At 38.8% G+C, this 13,888-nt stretch overlaps 1 protein-coding gene across 1 annotated transcript in view; it reads right to left on the bottom strand.

Moving 5' to 3' along the window:
• KCND2 (potassium voltage-gated channel subfamily D member 2) overlaps positions 1-13,888 on the bottom strand; it is a 465,433-nt gene that overhangs the window by 260,409 nt on the left and 191,136 nt on the right. The window lies entirely within an intron of this gene.

Here is a 13,888-nt window from a genome sequence, read left to right as displayed (position 1 = left end):
GCATATAGATAGGCTTGTTGCTGCTATGGCCTTTTAAATATCCATAAAAGAATACAATTTTCTAAAAATATCCTATAGAAAATTAAGTTTCCAAGTAGAAGTCACTTGATTTTTTTCCGGAAAGGAATGTTACAAGTATAAATTAGGGAATATTCATGCAAATAATCACTGGAAAGAGCCATTATTACAGTACTGTCTGGGGGGTGCTACAGATGTGTATCATGAATAAGGTAATGACATTAAAAGAAGGACACTCCTTAAACAGTGTTCAGACAAAGCCATCCTCATTTCCCTCTCTGCTTTAGAGAAAATCATATTATAGCAGGGAGATTCCATTTGTTATTTACTTTAAAGCTGCAAATAAATTACTAGTTGTCTTTCTCTTACTCATCTAGCTGTGAAATGAGAATGTAACAGAGAATTAAGTAAAGTACTTAGTTAATATTTGTGAGGGATTTAAATGGGAAAACAAAGAGAAAAATCCTAATAGACAAATGCTGCTTTCTGTACTTAGACGGAATTAAAATTTTTCACACCCTGGTTACTAAACCAGCTGCATTCATTCTCCCAGAGACCAATTAGTTTACAACACACTTTTTCTTTAACAGAGGTCCAAAGCTTCCAGATCCTACCTTGATGAATGTTTATATATATATATGCATAATTGTCATTTATCAACACTAATGTTAACAGTGAGCTTTATAAGTGGCCATTAAAAATTCTCAGTAAGGCCTGATTTTTCATTACAAAAATACTACAGAAGTACCTTTATGGATTTATGTTCCAGATGGTAGTACCATCTGGGAGCTAACTTTCATTGTCTAATGTTTTTTTGCTACATTTACATGTATTAGGCATCAACACCCACTTCTGGTTACAATTGTTTTTTCTTTCCTGAGTCAGTGCTTAGTAGAATGTGTTCTGTGTAGCTTATTATGAAATTGATCTCAGGTGTCAAAACAAAGTAAACAGATTGGGAATTTCATATTGCTAATAATAGAACAGCAATAACACGACCTCCATTGACCATTTCAGACGTGAGATCAGTAGCATCTGTGCCCTAACACACTGGCCTGAAATGTGTCTCCTAAGCAGGTTGGGTCTGCCACTTGGTTCCCTTGTGAATGTAGACTTTCCAGATGGTGCTGATGAAACTTTATTTTCTTGAGAGGCTGCATTCAAAGAACACCTGATGGCCTCAAAATGCACCAGAAATTAAACTGCTAAATTTTCTAGTAGACTGATAAAAATGAGAATGACATGGAGTGAACATTAACAACCAATTTTCTAGTAGACTGATAAAAATGAGAATGACATGGAGTGAACATTAACAACCACCATGCATTACCCTTTCCTTAGGGACACAGGTCCTATTCTAATTCAGTCTTGAGAATCAAGCGACAGACGGATAGGCCCATCTCTTTTATTCCACATATTATGACCAAGGTTTGACTTATTTTCAGCCAAAATGTCTTCTAGATGTAATTCTTCCTCCTCCATCCCATGTATCTAACCTACATAATTCTCATCATATTGTCATAGTCTTCCTTTCACCAAACAGTAGTAGGCCCCCCAAATATGCCCACATCCCAATCCTTGCTACCTCTTAGTATGTCACCTTACATGGCAAAAGGGAATTTGGAGATTTTTTTTTTTTTTTTGCGGTACAAGGTCACTGTTGTGGCCTCTCCCGTTGCGGAGCACAGGCTCCGGATGCGCAGGCTCAGCGGCCATGGCTCACGGGCCCAGCCGCTCCGCGGCATGTGGGATCTTCCCGGACTGGGGCACGAACCCGCGTCCCCTGCATCGGCAGGCGGACTCTCAACCACTGTGCCAACAGGGAAGCCCTGGAGATGTTTTAAAGATCTTGAGATGGGAAGATTATCCTGGAGTGTTCATGTGGGCCCAATGTAATCCCAAATATCCTTCTAAGATAGAGGCAAAAAAGTCAAAGTCATAAGAAAGAGATGGGATGACGGAAGCAGAGGTTGAAATGATGCACTTTAAAGACAGACACGGGATCGTGAGCCTAGAGATGCAGGCAGACTCTAGAAGCTGGAAAAGACAAGGGAACGGATCCTGCCCTGGAGCCTTCAGAAGAACACAGCACCAACAGGCACCTTGATTTTAACCCCATAATGCTCATTCAGACTTTTGGACTCAAAAACTGTAAGCAAGTAAATTTGCGTTGTTTTAAACACTAAGTTTGGGGTAATTTGTTACAGCAGCAACAAGAAAGTAATGCACATAATCTTTCCTGTCTGTGGGGTCAAGAGCTCTTTTCACAGAATCTTGAATTATTTTTACCACAGAAATAATCTGTAGAGAGGGACAATTTATTACCGAGGAAGAGTAAGGGAGCATTGCTTGAACAATGTTCTCGAGAAGGTGAGAATGGCTGGAATCCAGGACACAAGTGGGAGGACTGTCTTCAGGTAGGAACAGAGACAACTGGCTTCCTTTCAAAACTATCTAATGATAAGAATATCACAGGCTATGATAGCACTGTCTGGCAGCCTCTCTCAGTTTTCCTCCAAACCCTGTGAACAGTATTACTCCTCATATTTTCCTCCTTCTTTCCTCTCTTCTTCCCAGTGATCCCATCAACAGACTGCTTCTCTTTCCCCACTGGATCTTTCAATATTCAGTCTTATCCTCTTCTAACTGCATTTATGCTTATTGATTATTTATTTAAAATGAACGCCTTCTAGAACAATGGTTCTCAACTGGGGATGAATTTGCCCCCAGAAGGCATTTGGTAATGATTGGAGATATTCTGGCTGTCACAGCTTGCAGGGGATATACTGCTGGCATCCAGTGGGTAGAGCTCAGGGATGGCTGCTAAATACTTTATAATGCACAGAACAGCCCCCCATAGTAAAGTTATGCATCCTTATATGTCTATTGGCTGTTGAGAAACCCTGTTTGAGAAGATACATCATTCTTTAACTAATGTTACAACACTCGTTTTCCTCTAAGCCATCCCTCTTGAAAGAGTAGCCTCCCCTCATATTTTCTACTCTATTTATTTCCCGTTAATCCTTTACTACAGCATGTTGATTTCGACTCCTATACCCTTATGCTCTCCTTTGGGATGACTCTCTCAAACCCCTGACTTTAAATACTCCCAATACACAAGTGCTGCTCACATCTTTATATTTAACCAGTTCCACCTCCAAACCTCAGACAAATAGGTCTAAGGGACGGCTGGCTAGGCACTTCCCTTTCTTTGTTTCAAACACCTCTAACTGAACACACACAAACTGATCTCATCAGTTTAACACTGAAATGTACTCTTCCTCTTGCACATACCACTTTCTTCCCCTCTTTGATATTTTATTTCTCTCTTCATGGTCCACTCATTATTCCCACCCACTTACCTGGCATATATGCTTATTTTTAAAAATTCAGTTCAAGTTTCTTCATGGAAATCTTTCTGGATACCTCCAGCTGCCCAGAGCTGAGTAAGATGCTCTTCCTCTGTGCTCATTCTTTATGTCTCATTGTATCCTTCTCTTGATACATCAGTTATACAGTTTGCCATATGGTATTTGCACTTAGCTGCATAGGAATTAAAGTCTATGACATCGCATAATATTTTCCCCTAAGAATCCAAGATGGGTATCACTTGAGGGTTTGGATACAACCACACTGGACTTTCCCAGCTGCCTTCACAATATGACCTTAACTTTAATGTCCCATCTCTCCGTCCTTTCTCTCCCAAACACTGGGGTTCAACCTTAGATCTGTAAAAAGACTTCTCTAACTTAGTGTTCAGAACTCTAGACTGACCCCCATGACCTTTGCTCCCTGATGTTACTCTAGTGATTATGTGACCTTACGTGGCAAATGGGATTTGCCCTTCTAATTAAGATCACTCATCAGTTAATTTTAAAATAAGAGATTGTTGGACTTCCCAGGTGGCACAGTGGTTAAGAATCCACCTGCCAATGCAGGGGACACGGGTTCGGGCCCTGGTCCGGGAAGATCCCACATGCCGCTGAGGAACTAAGCCCGTGCACCACAACTACTGAGCCTGCGCTCTAGGGCCCGCGAGCCACAACTACTGAGCCCGCGCGCCTAGAGCCCGTGCTCCGCAAGAAAGAGAAGCCACCGTAACGAGAAGCCTGCGCACTGCAACCAAGAGTAGCCCCCGCTCGCCGCAACTATAGAAAGCCCGTGCGCAGCAATGAAGACCCAACGCAGCCAAAAATAAATAAATAAAAATAATAAAATAAAATAAAATATGAGATTGCCTAGGTAGGTTTATTCTAATTATATGAGCCCTTAAAAAGTTATGAGATTTTTTTCTGGCTGGTAGCAAAAGGGCAAAGTCAGAGACATAAGAGGCATGAGGGCTTCAAATGCCATTGCTAGATTTGAAGATGAAGGGGACCCCATGAAAAAGAAGGCAGGTGGCCTCCAGGAGCAGATGGTGACCCCCAGGCTCACAGCCATCAAGGAAACCAGAAGCTCAGACCTACAGCCCCAAAGAACGGGACTCAGCCAACAACCTGAGTGGGCTTGGAAACAGATTCTCCCCCAGAGCCTCTAGGTAAGAGCTGAACTTAGCTGACATCTTGACTTCAGCCTTGTGAGACTCAGAGCAGAAAATCCAGGCAAACCCACTGGAACTTCAAACCTAGAGAACTGTGAGATAATAAATGGCTGTTGTTTTAAGCTGCTAATTTTGTGGTGATTTTCTAGGTAGCAATAAAAAACAAAGACCCTAAGCAAGCCCCAGCTCTCCCTTTATCTCAGTGAATGAATCACTCCTTATTCTACACCACAGTTCAAACAGCTGGTAGGATTCCTACATGTATCTGCTCCCTCAGCCACTAGCTTTTGTGTCCTAAAGATAGGTGGGCATTGTATATTATTCACATAATATCTAAGGAATAAATAAACAAAGGAGGTAAAAAATTTCATGTGACAGATACTTAGTTATACTATTGGTTTGGCTCTGTGGAAATAAACATTTATAACCTTAAGGAGGCAAATCAAACTATCTAACTAGCTTGCAAGGATAGACTCAGCCAGAGCCAGGATCCCTGACAACCCAATCTGATATAGCAGTAGAGCCTAAATGACAGCCTGGGGAAAACCAGGCAGTGCTGTGATATGCTTTGGGGTGGCTTAGTACACACTCTTCTTGAAAAAAACAGGCTCAACTGCAAGAGGAAGAAATGAGAAACCTTTGCACTATCCAATGCATTCAGTCAGGATATTCCACTGCAATATCCATGCCTCAATTCTTACCCTTCAAGAATAGACTGGCATTATTTTCTATACACAAAGATTTCACGTGTGTGGTTAAAAGTTCAATGCATGACCAGCGGTCCTTTTCTTGGAGTAATATAATCAGCAATGTCACCTTCAATTCTGATAAACCAAGATATAAATGGTAAAAGAGGTTGCAACCGAAGATGCCTCCTTTGTTTCCTTCTGTAAATCAAATACTGTGGATCCTGGTAAATTCAACCTATAATTTACAACCCAGGAGTAAAGAGAGAAGACTGACAGCTGAATGATTTTGTTTAAACTATACAGATTAGCCACTTGAAAGAATGTGTCTCTCATTTTAGACTAGGTCATATCAAAATGGAAAAGGACAGGACAGAGTAACCCAAAGGCATAGAGGAATTCTGCTTATCACACTGTTGCCTGTAATACTTTGCAACACAAACTAATTTGAAGAATAAAAAGAAACACTTAATGCTCATTTACACACCTATGGATCTGACTTCAGAGATTACAAACGTGAAAAATAAAACCCTCCAGTAACTTTAAAAGAGAGCACTTTAAGGATATTATCAGTTACATTTACTATGAGAGATTTAAGAGAGATTTAATTAATATATTCTTCTAGATTATATCATTACAATTGAAAAGACATAATTCTTCTGTCTTGAAGGACACACTATATTGCCAACGTTTAAAATTAAGTCATGATTTAATTATCTTAGCTTGTATGGGAAAGATTCCAATTTAAAAAAATAGATACCAGAACAAACTAGTAAATTATAGGCTACTTTCACTGATCTCCACAAGACTTCAAAGGGGAACAAATAAGCTTATGCTGTGCTAAACTTTGAGATTTTGTGATTGGTAACTAGTAGTAGGTGCATGACCTGTCTTAGTCTGACATACAGATGGTAAGAAAATAAGTATGGGTGAATATATAAACAGAAAACAGGATTAAAGCAGAGCAACAAACTAGTGTACTCATTTTTTTTATTTTCAGTATTTGTACACTCCACTGAAAGTCAATTATAGTGATATGGTTTTTGTATTGTGGTTCTTATTTGAAAAGTTCATTTGTTTTTCCTTTCTTGTGCCTTTCTACTAGTTATATTCCTATTTCATTTCTTTTCATGGAAAAGAGCTGTGCATCATATGATAAAATAGGGATTATGATTACTTAATACAGAATAAAGTAACAAGATAGATGATTATTGAAGCCAACCAGAGAAAGGACTCAGGGCAGAAAGTATTTACTCTTCTATTTCCTATAATGATATATTTTCAAAAGCATTTTAGGGGCTTATATAATCACAAGTATTATTCTATTACAACAGCACTATTAGAAATAGTAATATTTCTCCCTGGCCGGAGACCCATTACAGTTAGGGTTTTCACTATCTACACTCTTTACAATGCTCATTTACCTGCAAATTTATTCTAAACAAGGCAAAGCTGACTGAATCTCAGAATCTAGACTTTATACCAGTGTCAAATGGTGAGTATTCATGTTGGACTTTCCTCTTTTAAAAGGTTGATACTCTATTTGTATTAATGTTATCATATTTAATAAACTTGTTTATAGGATTTCATTTCAGATAACAAATTTTAAGTATCTGCTGAAGGCCTTAACTTTGTAGCCCATTGCACACCAAAAAAATCCACTTTTTGGGGGGGATTTTTTTTATTCTTTTTTTTTTTTTGCGGTACGCGGGCCTCTCACTGTTGTGGCCTCTCCCGTTGTGGAGCACAGGCTCCGGTCACGCAGGCCCAGCAGCCATGGCTCACGGGCCTAGCCGCTCCGCGGCACGTGGGATCTTCCCGGACCGGGGCACGAACCCGTGTCCCCTGCATCAGCAGGCGGACTCTCAACCACTGCGCCACCAGGGAAGCCCTTGGGGGGATTTTTTTGTACAATACGTTTTGAAGTGTGCTAAGGAAACATCAGTGAAATTATGTGTAGAGAGATTAATCAATACTAAAAATTTGTCAGCACCTTCTTACATATCTCAGGCCACTGTGTGAAGAACTTAATTGTATTACTTTATTTCTGACATTTTTAATATCCTAAGTGCCTTAATTTCCATTTAGATTGATGAAAATAATTGTCTTTTTGGTTATTGTTAAAGAGGAATACATGTAAGGATCCAACTTTCTCTAGTACATTTTAAAATTTTGTGAATTTACTAAGCATGATTTGTTAGACCTGCAATGGAAAACTACAAGTACAGGAGTGGGAAGATTATGATTTTAGAAAGGTGACAAAAGCAAAAGTAAATGAGGGCAGAAATCTGTTTTTTTTCAAAAAAAAAACCAAAAAGGGCTTCCCCGGTGGCGCTGTGGTTGAGAGTCTGCCTGCCGATGCAGGGGACACGGGTTCGTGCCCCGGTCTAGGAAGATCCCACATGCCGCGGAGCGGCTGGGCCCGTGAGCCATGGCCGCTGAGCCTGCGCATCCGGAGCCTGTGCTCCGCAAGGGGAGAGGCCACAACAGTGAGAGGCCCGCATACCACAAAAAAAAAAAATAGCATTCTATATTACAAAAATAACATAATTTCCACTAATCTACATACATATTTATAGTTTGCTTTGAAAAAGCATCCTGCACCTCTTAGAAAACTGACAGTTAGTAGAATTCTCTGTCAATTATATAACTTCAAATAGTAGCTCAAATATTTAGCAACCTCCCCAAATATCTAAAACTATACATGTGGTGAAAAGAATAACATCAATGAAAAGGAAACTGAGACAGAGCCAAGTAGGTTTTAACTGGGCATTGATGAAAGAATCTGTGTGTCTTAAAAATGAACCACAAGGGGCTTCCCTGGTGGCGCAGTGGTTGGGAGTCCGCCTGCTGATGCAGGGGACGTGGGTTCGTGTCCCGGTCCGGGAGGGTCCCGCGTGGCGCGGAGCGGCTGGGCCCGTGAGCCGTGGCCGCTGGGCCTGCGCGTCCGGGGACTGTGCTCCGCAACGGGAGGGGCCGCAGCGGTGGGGGGCCCACGTACCATAAAAAAAAAAAAAAGAACCAGGAGTGGCAGGTCGGGGGGAGGCATGGTAGCAAAATACCTGAAATACCCAGCTGCTTGAAGATAACAGCAGTGATGGAAGAAATATTGTTTTTTTCAATCTGAGAAAACAATGTAATTATAATTTACTCTAGGAGTCTTAGTGGAAAAGCACCTGCTTTCAGGAATATTTTCCACAAAGAGGACAGAAGAGAGTGACCTCAGTGGCAGCTGACAAACCACCAAGGCTAATTAGCTGCTATCCTGTCAGTGGTACAAATCATTGTAAGAGCTGCAGGAGTTCTTTAAACAGGGGTGCCTGGGGCAGAAGGTGCTAATGACACCATAACCACAAACAAGGAGGCTTGAGGCAGTACATTGTCTCCTATGACTTTTGGCATCCAGGAACAAGGAAGGTGCTGGGTGACAGCAGAACAAAAGTCAGACGTTAGGTTTAACAATAAAGCATGAAGTAGAACTTTTTTTCCAAGCAATGTATCAAAGCAGTAAAACAAACATGTCTCAACTATCTGGGAAGGTATTAATTTTTTCCCAATGGTCTATAAAAAAAGAACGGCTTGTCTTGGTTGAATTTGTAAAGAAAAGTGTCAAGCCTCTTATATCTTTTTGTATTCTTTGTGCTTCTTTTTGTTTAGATTGAAAGAAAGTGGTCAGGGGCAAACTGAACCCCCAAATTAGGGTGATCGCCTCTAGTTTCTGGTTAGCCTGTAAAATACAATCAGCATCAGTATAGAAATGCCTCTGATACTTCCACAGGCTGTTTTTAGCTTTTTTGGTAACTTACTTCCCTTCATGTGTTCAAAATGGATAACTGCTTCTGTGGTTTATATTCTAGATTCTAATTACAAATGTTAAAATGAAAAAAAAAAAAAGGTCTTGGTGATGAAACAAATTCTCTTAAGTTTTTTAGTAACTTAAGGGTGTCTTTGGGGGCTGAGAATAAAACTGGAATGATGAAAGAGGAGACAGGATGCATGAAGAGACATCTGCAATCAGGATACCAGAAAGTGGAAAAAGGACCATTTCTGGAGTCAGGCTGACGTGAGTTTGGATGTAAGCTCCATCACTAGATAGCTGACTGTGGGCACACTGCCTATTTTTGTCCAACTTCAGTTTTTTAAACTGTAGTATGGGGATAATAATTTAGAGCTCTAATATTGTTCTTGGAATTAAATTACATTACAGCTTTGAAAGCTCCTAAAGGGTGCCTGGTCTATAGTCCTCATTTACTAAAATTCTCTAAGGAGAGCTCAACTAAGTCTGCACAGAGATAATAATGTTATGCTTAGTTATGGAGGAAGCTGGTGGCCTAGGACACACTTAGGAAAAGAATTTCCCTCACCTAAGTTTGAACAAGGGAAACATTCTCTTCTGCCTAGATTAAATTCTAGGATGAGAATCATTACCAGAGAGAAGCAAAAGGAGGGAGGCATTGAAAAAGAAACAAGTAGAAGATGCAGTCTCAGTTTATTAATTGTGCTATTTCCGTGTTCTTTTATCTCTGATATTTGGAGGACAAGAAAAGAGGGTATTTATCTGGAACACAAGGAGGATTCCTGGACTGTGGGTTCATAGGGGTGAGGATGTAAATATGATGTTCAAATAAAAGATTCTAAAGTTAAATTACTATGAAAATAAATTCCAAGGCACAAGGAGAAAATGTTATGGCAGAAAGGGAAATCTGTATGTGTTTTTATCCTTCATTTGGGGTCTTTATTCAATCATGTACTGGACAAATATTTTTGAGTGTTTACCATATGCCAAGAACTTACTGGGTTTTAGGCACTGCAGATGGAGAACTAATCAGACAGACAGAAATCCTTGCTCTCATGGAGCTTACATTCTAGGGGAGGAGTATATAAGCAGCACACAAAATAAACAAGTGATGTAAAACACTAGACAGCGATAACTGCTATGGAAAAATGTAAAGCAAGGAAGTGGGATGGGGAGTGCCATGTTGGGGGTGGGAATAGTCACTGAAATTTTATATAGGGTGTTCAGAGGAAGGTATATGTGAGTAAAGACTAAAGGAAGTGAAGGACCATGCTATGCAGATAATTTGGGGAAGAGCATTGTAAGAAGAAGGAACAAACAAGAACCAAGTGAGATCAAGCACCCCAGGTAGGAACGTATCTTCTGTGCCGGAAGAAAAGTCAGGAGGCAAGTGTGGTCACACCACAGGAATGAGGGAGGAAGTGGCCAGAGCAGCAGTGGTGGAGATGACAGGCCAAGTCTTGCAGGGCTTTGCAGGCCACTCTAACTACTGGGGATTTTCTTCTGGGAGAGACTGAGGGCCATTGGAAGGTTCTAAGGGCCATGCTCTTCCACTATAATTGGTTCACATTGGCTGCTTTGTTTTGCAAAGGCAGTAGGCTTTAGGAAATAATAATAATACTTTTCAGGGTACAAACTGAAGGAAGAGTCAACAGGATTTGCTGGTGGATCAGATATAAGGTATGAGACAAAGAGCACAGTTAAGGATGAAAATCCAAGGATTTTTCTACGTAGAAAGAATGCTCCATTCATCTTCTTGATTTATAATTAATAACTGGACAATTCTCAAATAATTCTGGTATATATTTTCATCTTGTCAGTCAGGGGTTCTCATGTTATGGTGCCATAGACCCTATCACATAAGATTCAAATTTTCCATTTGCCCATCACTCTCATTAGACTCTGTTTCTCTTGGAAACAAGGAACATGAATTATTCATTTTCATTTTCTCAGGGCTGGTACAGGGCCTGACACACACTGTCTGGTTATGGTGAATAATAGGTGCATGAATAATAATAGAATAATAATAATAGAATAATAATAATTATTATTATATAATAATATTATATAATCATATTTTATATTTTATATGTTATATATAATATAATTATATTATTATTAGAATAATTATTATAATAATAATAATAATTATAATTATTCTAATAATAATAATAGAATAATAAACACTTTTATTCATTTTGGCCTTCTAGCATCTGAAACCATTTCTAAGTTGTGGGAAGACTCATCAATGAGTCTTGGTTGATAATCAAAGACGGTTTGACTTGCAGAAGGTAAACGTGTTAAATATTTGCTTCCCCAGCTTCCTTTGTGTCCTGGGCCCAGATTTGTGATCTGGGGTCCTCCTTGCAGAGACAGCCGTAGAGAACGCAGCCTGGAGAGTTAGTACACATGATGCAGGGGACGGTTAGCATGTCCTTTTCTTAGCTGCTCTTTCCTTATCAGATTAGTTCTGAGGTATGGCTTTGGGTGAAATTCTTGCTTGCTGAGTCCTATGCTTCGTTCTCTAAACTTCTCAACTGTACTATGAGTTACCCAATATCCTTTCATAACTTATTTCTCCTTAAATAGCCAAACTTGGCTTTGTTACTTGGAATGAAGAACCCTCACCAATGCAGTGCTCAATAAATAACCATTTAATGAAACAATAAATGTCACATCCCACTTTTAAAAATGTATATGCATTACCCTGAGATGGAATAGAAGATAGTGGTTTGCAAATCCCCACTTCTGTCTTCCTATTTGTCACTTGCAAAAATATGGAGGAGCATATTGAAGGGAAAGAATGCAGCTCAGGTGGGATTTGATAGGAAGTAGATGAGAAGTAATGGAAATAGTTTCTGATTTTGGGGTCACTGACAATTTGAAAACCTGATAAATTGTATGGATTCTTGCCATACAAAATTGCACATAAGCAAAAGCACAGACTTTTTTCATGCAGTTTTAATGAGATCAAATCCTTTGGCATCCTCTCTCTTTGATAAAATTTTATATAGTTTTCAATAACACATTTTAAAAGGTGAAATAAATACTAGACTAAATCTGTTCTTACAATGCTGCTTTACACACATAATTAACATGACGATAATTTCAAATTTATAGCTAATACGATAATCAGTTTCATAGTAATGAAATTGCATTTACTTATTGTGATATTCCCAGAGAGAAAGTAAACCAGGAAAACAGAAATAAATAGTTGAATTTCTCTAGGTACTATATTGATATAAAGATATTAATATTGTGAAAACCAAAGATAAGGGTAAATGAATTAAAGTTTGAAGTGCTAAATCAATGCTAAAAATTAATACCAACTAAAGAATAGATTCTGAGATTTGTACAGATTATTAAAGATCATCCAAGCCAATGCCATTATTTTATAATAATGGGTTTCAGAGAAGTTAGGTCAATTGCACAATGTCACCCAACCAGTCATTACTTATAAAGGAAATTCTTTCATGAGACCAGTCATTTTAAGACAAAAACATCATATTACTATTTGTTCAAATGAAATTTTATAGCCAAACCCATGCATGTGAATCAGATAAAAGCAGAGTTGAAGAGGAAGACACTGACGGGCCTGCCAGTCTTCTCCATGAGGAGCATGGTTTGAAGGCTCTGCACTCTATCAACTCTGTCTTCTGGCATTAATATGCAATAATAGTTAAAAAATAATTGCCCTAGAGATATCATACTAAGTGAAGTAAGTCAGACAGAGAAAGACAAATATCATATGATATCACTTATAGGTGGAATCTAAAATATGATACAAATGAACTTATTTAAAAAGCAGACTCACAGACATAGAAAACAAACCTATGGTTACCAAAGGGGAAAGGGGGAAGGGATAAATTCAGAGTTTGGGATTAGCAGATACAAATTACTATGTATAAAACAGATAACAAGGTCCTACTGTTGGACCTTGTTAATATAGCACAGGGAACATTATTCAATATCTTGTAATAACCTATCACGAAAAAGAATATGAAAAAGAATATATAGATATATGTATAACTGAATCACTTCTGCTGTACACCAGAAACTAACACAACATTATAAATCAACTATACTTCAATTAAAAATAATAATAATGGCCTATATGTGTGAAGGCTCCATGCTAAGTGCGTTCAAAAATCTCATCTCACTCACCTTTCCATCAAACCTATACAATGAGTACAAATCAAGGAGTAGAGCTATTAAGAACCTGCACAGGGAAATACAGTGACAGAGCTAGAACCTGAACCCAGAGATATTTGACACCAAAGCCTGTTCTCTAAGTCACTAGGCTGCAAAGACCTTCAATTTAAAAATGTTATGCATTTTAATAGACTTTATTGTTCTGTTCTATATTCACATTTTTCTTGCCTCTCAAAGTCTGTAAAATGTGCTCTTAAATAGGAAGAAAATGATAAAATTAAAAAGTATTTTATCAGTAAAAAATCTTTTATTGATTTCTGTTGTAGTTTAGATAATCACAGACATAGATTATTATCCAGACAGTTCACAAAACAGGAAGAGTATTGGAAATGATTCCTTTGATTCATCAGTACATGTGGGCCTAGCCTATGACTTGCTATTTGGAACATTCTTCTAAGCCATTGATATTTCTAGAATTCTAAGTGACAACTAAGCATAGGAAATCAAGAGTTTAGACCCTTCTGGGGTTATGACAGCACCATGATGGCAAAGACATTTCATCTCTCTGAGTCAGTACAGATTGATTGGTAGTGATTACGTTGTGATTGATTAGCAAAGTCTGAAATGGTCTTGGAAGGAGAGATGACCTCACCAGAGCCATGTGTCTAGCTATTCTGTATAAACCTTATGTCATTC

Source organism: Monodon monoceros, unplaced genomic scaffold (genome assembly GCF_005190385.1).
Source record: "Monodon monoceros isolate NGI ecotype Baffin Bay Population unplaced genomic scaffold, NGI_Narwhal_1 Super_Scaffold_2, whole genome shotgun sequence".
Lineage (NCBI taxonomy): Eukaryota > Metazoa > Chordata > Mammalia > Artiodactyla > Monodontidae > Monodon > Monodon monoceros.
The sequence above is the reverse complement of the archived record's forward strand: the minus strand, read 5'-3'. Positions and strand labels throughout refer to the sequence as shown.